General features: G+C 41.8%; 1 non-coding gene across 1 annotated transcript; it reads right to left on the reverse strand.

The window, feature by feature from the left end:
* Positions 1-3,538: 3,538 nt before the first annotated feature.
* Positions 3,539-3,657, reverse strand: LOC138693888 (5S ribosomal RNA). Its single transcript, XR_011330573.1, has one exon. It is a non-coding gene; the product is annotated as a 5S ribosomal RNA (ribosomal RNA).
* Between the last annotated feature and the right edge of the window lie 7,360 nt (positions 3,658-11,017).

Here is an 11,017-nt window from a genome sequence, read left to right on the forward strand (position 1 = left end):
AAATTTTGTTTGTATGTCTGTCTGTATGTTTGTTACCTTTTCACGCGATAATGGCTGAACCGATTTATATGAAAACTGGAATATAAATTAAGTTTGTTGTAACTTAGATTTTAGGCTATATGGCATTCGAAATACTTTATTTAAAAGGGGGGTTATAAGGGGGCCTTAATTAAATAAATCGAAATATCTCGCTTATTATTGATATTTGAGAAAAAATGTTACATAACAGATGTTCCTTTAAAAATGATTTCCGTTAAGTTTTATTTTTTTACAACATTTTGATAGGACTGATATTTAATGAGATAAATGAGTTTTAAAATTAAAATAACGCTATCTAAGACGGTGCAATGAATTAAGAACAAATGACTTCGTCTATAAGGGGCCTTGGACAACAACAATCGAAACAGGGGCCTTGGACATCAACAAACAATCGAAAGCTATTAAACATAGCCTACAGGGAATGTTTCTGTGTTTGTATGAAGTAATATCACAAGCTCGTAAATTAACTGATTTGTATAATTAGTTATTATTTCACCATTGGAAACTGTAGTTTCTCTAGATGGACATAATGCTATAATGTTATTACAGTAACGTCTGAGTAAATCGAGGACAGGTAAGATTAAAATAGCTTCTTATGCACAGAAAATTTGATAGGCTATTTTGTACATTCGTTTTCTGTATTTCTTAAAATAATATTTATGTACACGCATTTTAATCTCAGAGAATTAACGAACAACGAGAGTGTATTGATTTAGTATGCAGTAATAGTACTTTAGCTTGGCAATCCATTATTTTAATAATTCATATTTTAACTATGCTCAATTGAATCGTGTTAAAATACATAAAATATATATGCAATAAATGCAGTGCTAAAAAAAAATTGGGTAATATGCGAAGCAGATTATCTTGCGCTGTTGTAAAAGTTGTTCCATGGATCAGTCGTCCTATTTTAATTATGTAATTACTTTATATTTATTTCTAACAGGTGGAGCGGAGCGAACGGGTACGGCTAGCTAACAATAAGTGAGAACTTACAATACAACAACGACAACAACAACAACAGCTGATAATCTGAAAGGGAACATAGTAATTTGGGGTGAATTAAAATGCAGCTTCCATTCGTTTAAAATTTCTTTAAATTTTAACTAAATATTAATGTAGATATTACCTCTAAAGGTAAATGGGGGCATGTTTCACAACGCTAACAAATTACAAATTAACAATATACAATTAACAACGGAAATATTACATATGCTTGTTAACTGTGTTTCACAATGCAATCTTATTCACTTGTATGTTTTAACGAACTTTACAAAATCGGCGAAACAAACTTACAAATACGCATAATTGGTTGAACAAAATCGCCAACGACAGTTTACAAAAATCACTAAGGATCAGAGGTAAAGTAGCTGTAATTTTAGAACTATCGATGGACATGTTTATATTTTTTTATATATATTTTATTTAGATTTTGCTACATCGGCGACAACGGAGTTTCGCGGCATGCAATTGGTCGAGCATACCAATGCATTAATTAGCCTACGACTTAACTGACGAAAGTTAGCGCGAAATTCATTCAAATAATTGATAAATAATGGATTTGACCCACGTAGTTATATGCAGTTGATAGAGCAGCTAACATGTCCATCCATTAAAATCAACTTCGCTCTCTGCTGGTCCATCAGTATATTTTATTGTTTCATCCATAACCTCGCCAACATTAGGGAACCCAGCAGGAGGAGCATAAAAATCCTTTGCCCGAGTAAGCACATTCGGTGATCAATAACCCGCCTCGAGTTTTTTCAATCTTGTAACAACATCAACTACCATGTGTGAACTTTTGCACACTGTAATCTTATAAATTCCGTTCTTATCTGCTAACGCAGGGAACTGAGAGCTACTATGCAACCAATGCAGTTCTCGCTTTGTGGTTAGGGCACCACTTTTCCCTTTCAGATGTTGCATGTGATGTCCCATATCTTGTAGGAGAGATTACAGCGAAATGGGATTCGGAACGACTTCAGAATACTGCGTAAGTAATGCCGACATTGCATTATTAAGTGATTGGTTTTCGGTGCAAAGTTTTTCTTCTTTAAGTGCGAGTATTTATTAAATACGTTCCTCGTATATAAGAACTAACGCGGTATTCTGAAGTATAGCGCGGGATTCATTCGAAACCTTTCATTAATATTCGTACAATGATACGAACGTGGCCGGAAAATTCTACGTTAGGCCTAAATGCAAAATCTTCGTCTGAGTCGCTAGAACTACTCAATAACATCACAACTGCTTCAGTGTAATTCTTAATGGTACCCTGTTACTATAAAATTGATTTTATACATATGTGTTTATTTTTTTCATTCACAATTAGAAGCTATTTCAACAGGGCTACTGTAGAAAATGTGCTAACTTCACTAGTAAAGTTTAGTTTACACGTTTGTAAAATTACTCCTTCGTTGTGAAACAAACATATCACTTGTAAAGAGCGCAAAATTTCATTCGTAAAGATTTGATTTCCTTTGTACAGTCCACCTTTACAAACAAAGATTGTGAAACAGAAGTTTACAAACAGAGTTCACAATTTCCAAAGATTGTAAACTTTGTGAAACACCCCACTGGTGAATCAGCACGCCGAGCTCGATCGAAATACAACCAGTTACTATTATTTCCCTATCGTTTTTTGACATTTGATTCCGCGTCCTACCTCTTTCATTCGTTACTAACCAACAACGCCAATAGCAGAAGGTAACGCAAAAACAGTCACCGGTTCCCCGATGCATGGCTTTCTCTCTCAATGTCAACTGAGAGTTAAAAATATTCATTATAATATGCACTTTCCACTCACTCCTCAGAATGTCTTCTTTATTTTTATTTATTTATTTTTTAAGATATGTGAGCTACGTACTGTATGTCTGATGTTTTGCCATCGTACATTCAAATATTTATATTCACTGTACAGTACAGCGAACTGTTTATACTTACTGTACATGCTATAACTACTTCTCCCAACTCCGCTATTGCTATATTTCCTAAACTAAACGCTGATATTGAAATAACGCCTGGTCTGATAATGCAGTCTGTTTAAATTTCTACCGACCAAGTTCTGCCCTTCATCATGGGAAAACAACGAGCTTCTTTAAAGGATACAACTACTAGGACAGAGATATTTTCATTATGGAATTTGTACTACCCACTGAAATGTAGTAACTAATGGGATTTTAATTAGCCATATATGTACAGTATATTACATTCTTTACCTAAAATGTCTCTAACTTCTAGGGAGAGCGCGAGGTACGTTCACAATCCCCTGAATACATATTCCCTTCTTCGAGAAAACGCAGAGAAGTGAACCGTCTCATATGAATATGCTACCAGTCATAAGTTTCAATACGGAGCTGCAAGTACTTAAGAATTATCAATTACTCTACAATTATGCAGCGGCGTCATCATCCAAGCTATAGCTGGAATAGGGAAGGGAACATAATATCCCATAAGTCTTATTAGAACACGCTGGAAATAGTGACGTAAAAAAAAAAATCGCCAACGGCACGTGGTGTTCCCAAGCGGTCACCCATCCAAGTACTGACCACGCCCAATGTTGCTTGACTTCGGTGATCGGACGAGAACCGGTATTTTCAACATGGTATGGCCGTTGCCGATGAAACTGCGTAATCTGTAGGCACTTGAGGACGATGGGATTGGGGTGCACTCGATAAAACCTGCACTCGCTCACACACACACGTAAACTGCCTGCTTAGACTCTGTACCTAAATTACCAAGCTCGTTGGATGTCATTGGGATAGATGATAAATCTATCTATCAACGGCAGTTTGGTTACGTTTCAACGTCACACACTGCTGGATTGACACGGGATTAATAAAACAGCTAGTCGGCATTCTAAGTTAAGCCACAGGTGGATTGTTGTTCAACAGCGGAGCCTCCTTTCAACCACATGGTTGTGGAACTGTAGTCGGATTTTCGACATCATTTTCATGCCATACTACGGAACTTCACACAAACTTCAATTCACTTCTTGCACCGGCGGCTACTACGAATGGACTGAAGCTCGCTACTGACTAGGGGGGGGGGGACATTTGTCTCTTGATGGATTACGTGACAGATATATAAAGTATCAGTCGTATGTTATGAACCCGAGTTTCAATAAAGATAGATTACCCGTATGTCCACAGATTCTCAGTAGTGGCCTGCGGAAGGATTATGCCCGCGGTCGACAAGTTACCTTCTAAGTTGTTTTCCCTCAACAATTAATGCTGCCAAGTGAGTAGGAATGACACCGCGCTCTCATATAAGTCGTACGAAACTATTAAGGAAACGAATTTGCCTCGTGGATCCAAGTCTCCCATGGACTGCCTATAATGTATTATCTATCCTAGAAGTGTTATCGGGGTGATTATTTAAATTTTCACTCGGTGGGAACCGCTGTTGTTCTTCATTCATCTACTCTGTTATGAATAACTTGTGGCCCTTAAAAGGGCCGGTTGCTGATTCCCTAGCAAGCACTCCCGCTTACTTGGAACTAGTGTATTTTGTGACGGCCTTGGTCCCTTCACTGACGGCGTGCTTGGCCAGCTCACCGGGTAGCAGGAGACGGACGGCTGTCTGGATCTCCCGACTGGTGATGGTCGACCGCTTGTTGTAATGCGCGAGCCGCGAAGCTTCCGCGGCGATGCGCTCGAAGATGTCGTTAACGAAGCTGTTCATGATGCTCATAGCCTTTGAACTGATTCCCGTGTCTGGGTGAACTTGTTTCAGAACCTTGTAGATGTAAATGGCGTAGCTCTCCTTCCTCTTGCGCTTCTTCTTCTTATCGCCCTTCGAAATATTCTTCTGGGCCTTGCCGGCCTTCTTGGCAGCCTTTCCGGAAGCTTTGGGGGGCATGGTGCTCGTCTGATGATGAGCCCGGAGGGAGAAAAATATTTAAGTCGCAGGGACAATGCCGTACTGCCTTCCCAGTGCGAGCCAATAGAAACAGCGCAAACGTTTGTGACTTTACGATTGGTCCGCTGTCGATTATTGACGTTGGCGTAAAAGTGAAGGTTACCGTGGGAGAGCCTACGTTTTTTCCTCCCGAGAAAACTTACGGCAGATGACTTTAATGCATCCACGACAATTCGGGAAGCACGCCCGATACCAAACTCCACCAACCGCCACTCTCCTCGGACCTTGGGAACTACCAGGCCACCCATCCCATCCCTCCTCCACCCCACCCCCCTCTCTATTGGACAGTGAATCTTCTTCTTCTTCTTCTTCTGAGGAAGAGGCAGAGGTTACTTCCATTCCACAAGAGGGGCCCTCAGAAGGGCCGGCTCCAAAACCTAGAGCAGAGAGGTCTCCTGTCCCTAAACCCACAGCAGAGAAGTCTCCCAACGGACCACCTCCCAGCTCTGAGGCGTCGTCTCACGAATCCTCAGAAGGGAAGCGGTCCAACAGGCGCAAACCAATTCCCACAAAAGTATCCGGTTCGACTCCGGCAAGCCCCACTTCTCCCACTCCTCCTAACACCGCACAAGGAACCAAGACAAGGACAGTACTGAAAATACTGAACCACACAAAAAACGGCAACAACCCACTACACATAGAGCGACTAATGAAACAGTACCGACTCGACATTCAAACTCCACGACAGTTCTGGGCACACACTACCAAGACAACTACACTCACATTCGCCACGATTGACGACGCGGAGAAGTTCGCTAGGGCAATTCCCCTGTACAACTTCGGTCCGTCCGCAGAAATCAACATTACGCCTAGTGAATCAAGACAGAAACAGACCCGAAATAAAGAGATCAGTGTCGTCATGAAAAATGTCGACACGCTGATCTCTGAGGACGAACTAATGCAGATCCTGGCTGTAACACATCCAGGCATCACACGCATTAAGAGAATTATCTCCGCACAGACAGACAAACCCACCAACTTAGTTAGAATTTTCACAAATGACATCACCACAGCAGACAAATTACTAGAAGGAATTAAACTTGCAGGACGGTACTACAGAGTAGAGCCATCACACGAGACAATCTTCCACCGACCGTGCCTTAACTGTGCACAATACGGCCATACAAGGACAAACTGCGACAAGCCCAAGACTTGTTTTAAGTGCGGCAAAAATCCCGACCTGTGCAACCACAACCGCCTATCCCAGATTAGGTATTGCGCCACGTGCAACAGCGACACCCATTATACGGGCCAAGCTCGCTGTCCAAAATATCCAAGGACTAATCTCATAACCTCCACCGATCCCACGCACGTCCCCATAGACACCCACAAACCAATACCGAAACCTATACCCAAACCATCACAGTCCGTTTTCAACCCAACACTTCCCAAACCCGAATTGTCTTATGCGGATGCAGCTAAGACAACGACAACCAAGACAAACACTACAGACGATCCACAGACAGAAAAAACAACTACGGAACAGCTGGTCGAGGGGGTTCTACGTTCTGCTATGCAGAAAATAGAATCCTACATTGACCGGCAACTAAACAGACTACAGGACGAAATAGTGACATTCACTATTTCTTTACTCACTACTGACACAAACCCTACGAAACGACACACGACACTTGCCACAGCCAACCAGGCAGCCAGACGGCTTCTACGGAAACGAGTAGCCCACCACTTTGTTGGTAACAGGTTACGAGTTTCCCTAGCGCCACTACAAAAACGTGACTAGGACAGAACTGACCAGAGCACTGGACTCTCCACCTCTCATTAACATCTGCGAGGCATGGTGCTCACTTCACTTCATTCATTTCATTCACAATTCAACTGATAACGTGTACATGTTCATAAAATCATTCACAGGGGAAATACACTACTGTTAGATGAGAGGGCAAACGGCTTATAGCTGGGTACCTCGATCTAAAGTTAGAGAATTGCTTGTCGAGGAACCAATGGAGGCATGGGATGCTTACCCTGCCTGCCATTTTAAACATCATTCATTCTTTCTTCGTCCCCATTCATTCGTTCGTTTCGGCGAGGCGTCGTTCTTGTAGTTAAACAGCTGCAAGTAGGAGTAGCATCATGTCGGGTCGTGGAAAGGGAGGCAAGGTGAAGGGAAAGTCAAAGTCTCGATCCAGCCGTGCTGGGTTGCAGTTCCCGGTAGGCCGTATCCACCGTCTTTTGCGTAAGGGCAATTACGCAGAGCGAGTTGGTGCCGGTGCGCCAGTCTACCTGGCCGCGGTGATGGAGTACCTGGCGGCCGAAGTTCTCGAGTTGGCTGGCAACGCAGCTCGTGACAACAAGAAGACTAGGATCATTCCTCGTCACTTACAGCTCGCCATTCGCAACGACGAGGAGCTGAACAAACTCCTGTCCGGCGTCACCATCGCCCAGGGTGGTGTGTTGCCCAACATCCAGGCGGTTCTCCTCCCGAAGAAAACCGAGAAGAAGGCTTAAGCCCCTTCTCCGTAAAACGGCCCTTTTAAGGGCCCCACTAACCTCACAAAAGTCAGAAATAGCCAGTATTGTTAATCCTCTCTCACGGCTTCGTAATGTAATTTCATTACGCGTGTCAACTTTCTCTCTCTCTCTATACCGGTGGGCTGATTTAATATCATCATTCTGTAATTTTGTGCTCTGAACGATGTCGTTGTCCCAGGTTCGCACTGAAGTACTTGAAACCGTTGTACATTTACTAGGCTATTGTGTGATAACACATTATACTGATGCATATAGAAAGGTTTCATTATTATTATATAATTTAACACAATACGAATTAAATTAGATGATGATGCCAAAGTACATAGTTGGCTTCGAAATTTATGTAATATATTTCTATCATATTAGAGTAATGGAGATTATCGTGAAAATAATCACAAGTCCCCTTCTTTGGTGCCCATCGTGGTTTTAGACATATACGTTTGAATATACTAGTTTACTTTACTACATACTACGAATGAAACTAATTTTGAATAAGAAATCGATAACTGGTGAACAACTTACGGCGTTATAATAGAGTTCCTAATGCGTTTGTTTGTTGGTGCACATATTGGCCGCACGCGCAGGAACCCCAATACTGAGATGATGACATGACCTTCTCGTAGGAATCGAAGGCTTTGACAATTTGCGTTCGAATTTCCCCTCTCTCTGTCGTTTCGTTCGAACCGAAATGACGCAAGCTATACGTGGAAGTTGTCTGACAGGACGAAGTCCTGTGTTCTGACATGCGATGTGTACCTCTTCTCCCCAGTGTTTACCACACTGGATTCCTATGACCTAAAAGTTGGCATTGCAAAAACGTGGTGATGTGATGTTCAGTATGTGTCAATCCCCTCGGTTCCTTGTTACGGTCTGGTGAGCATTGCCTACCTGCGTTGTCATATTACCCACCAATTCTTCGGACAGTGATTATTGACTTACAGAAGTTTACAGTAACAGGTAACATAATCCGAGGAGCAAGGCTTCACAGAGGAATCCGGTCTTTCCACTTGATATACCAAGCGTTGGGGTCAGACCCATTTGAAAAACGGAGAGGCATTTCTTACAACGTCTTTTGCTGATACTGAAGTGCCCCTACGAAATAAGTTCTGTTTTCCGCACTGGCCTGTTGAGCTAGTGGTCACACAGTAAAGGTGAATTAAATTAATCTCGACAACTACTGCCCTTTTTAGACGGATTTTATGGCCCTGAAAAGGGCCGTTTTGCCGACGGATTCGGCAGCAGACGTGTGTAGGCAGTCTAACCGCCGAACCCGTAGAGAGTCCTCCCCTGCCTCTTCAAGGCGTATACCACGTCCATGGCCGTGACTGTCTTCCGCTTCGCGTGCTCGGTGTATGTTACAGCGTCACGGATTACGTTCTCCAGAAAGACCTTGAGAACACCTCTCGTCTCCTCGTAGATGAGGCCGGAGATACGCTTTACGCCTCCACGTCGGGCGAGACGACGAATGGCCGGCTTCGTGATGCCCTGAATATTATCTCGGAGAACCTTCCTGTGGCGCTTCGCTCCACCTTTGCCAAGACCCTTGCCTCCCTTGCCGCGTCCAGTCATGTTGCTCGTGTGACGAAGGTTAAAAGTGATCTCGACGGCTTTTTTTTTTTTTTTTTTTTTTTTTTTTTTTTTTTTTTTTTTTTTTTTTTTTTTTTTTTTTTTTTTACCTTGGGGATTTGGTGAAGTGAATTTTTAATGGCAGGCAGAGTAACTATCTCATGCCCCCATGTTTAGATTGCTACCAGTGCACTTCATTAGAACCAGGTACCCAGCTTCGAAGCCGTTAGCCCTGTGAACTTACAATATATATATGTTCCCCTATTGTCATAATTCAGGGTTGGTATCTAAGAAATTAGCAAGTTCTTTGTGATAGTAGAAGAGAAAGAGTGGGGGAAGGGAAGTGGTCCGTGGCCCATTTCTTTAGGGCTCATCCCGACATTTGTCTTATTGCTCAAGGGAAACCACGGAAAAACCTAGAGCAGGATGAGATGTCGTGCTGACGACAAGCCAATTGGCTATAGTTTGGTCGGAATATGTTCGGGTGGGAGGTTTTAATTTAATCATTATTCAAAATTCACATACATTAAAGGTCCATAAAAGTGTTAAAAATTGGGCAATGGATCTAAACTGCCAATAACGTGATGACTCTGAAACAGAGAAATAACATTATTAATGCATTAATAGCCTTGTCTGTGTGTGGAGTCAAGTGGTTATTTATTGTTCAAGTTGGTATTCGTCTTGTACGTTGTCGTTCCAAGCTAGAGGGTGGAGTACGCTCTTAGGTCTTTTATGTTTGTCTAACGCAGGGTTGTAATTTCCTAATGAAGAAATTAGTGCGTTTGTGCTGCTGTACGACTTTGTGTACGTGCAGAAGGCTTGATGTGAAATATATTCTTGAATTGTCGAAATTTCTAGTTCTTCATGAATCAATCTAACAGGAGTTACTCTAGGAAGTCCTGTGATGAATCTTAAAATTTTGTTTTGGAAAACTTGTAATTTTTTACGGACTGTAATAGGTGCATGTCCCCAAGCAGGACAAGCATATAATATTACTGACCTAATTAATGTTTTATACAAAGTTAGGGCTGTGTGTATATTTAGGTTTCTGCTTTTATTTAATATTGGGTAAAGCTCCACCATTCTAGCATTGGCAAGTCTGAGTTTTTGAAGTATATGTTCTGAAAATGTGAGCCGTCTGTCTAGTGTTACTCCGAGATATTTAACTGAAGTTTTCCACTCGATTTGTGATCCATTTATTGCTAACTTCGTGTGATTTATACCCGGTCTATTGAATTTATTTCTTCTGCTAAATAAGATGGCTTGTGTTTTAGATATATTTAATTTGATTCTCCATCTGAGGAGCCATGGTTCAATGTCACGCAGGTGACCTTGTAGCCTGGTAATGGCGACAGTTGGCTTCCACGAAGCAGTGAGAAATGCCGAGTCGTCAGCGTATAGTGCTAAAATACTATTATTGAAATTTTGATTAAAAGGTAGGTCATTAATATAGATTTGGAAAAGAGTCGGTGCCAGAATGCTGCCCTGAGGCACACCAGCGTTAATACCTCGCGACGTTGAGTGCACGTCGTTCAGTTTAACCTGGAACGTTCTGCCCCGAATATAATTTTCTAACAGTTTTACTAGTCGGCAATTTAAATTATTGTTAATTAATTTGTATATCAAGCCCGCATGCCATACCCTGTCAAAGGCTTGTGTATAATCTAGGAATATGGCCGCTACTGTTCGATTTAAATTGAATGCGGTGGTAATGAATTCCGTTGTGCGCAGCAATTGCTGTGTGCACGAGTGACCTGAACGGAATCCAAACTGTTCGTTTCGGATTAGATCTTTGTTTCCGAGTTCGGATTTCAATCTTTTCTGTATGATCTTTTCCGCAATTTTACCTAAAACATTTAATAAACTAATGGGTCGATAATTACGTGGATCGGATTTATTCTTTCCTGGTTTAGGAATTTGAATAATGTTCGAGTGTTTCCAAATGTTAGGAAAATATCCTATCCGAAAGATAGCATTTATGATATTCGTCAGTAATTTAAAC

The sequence above is a fragment of the Periplaneta americana genome, unplaced genomic scaffold, assembly GCF_040183065.1.
Source record: "Periplaneta americana isolate PAMFEO1 unplaced genomic scaffold, P.americana_PAMFEO1_priV1 scaffold_24, whole genome shotgun sequence".
NCBI classification, from domain to species: domain Eukaryota; kingdom Metazoa; phylum Arthropoda; class Insecta; order Blattodea; family Blattidae; genus Periplaneta; species Periplaneta americana.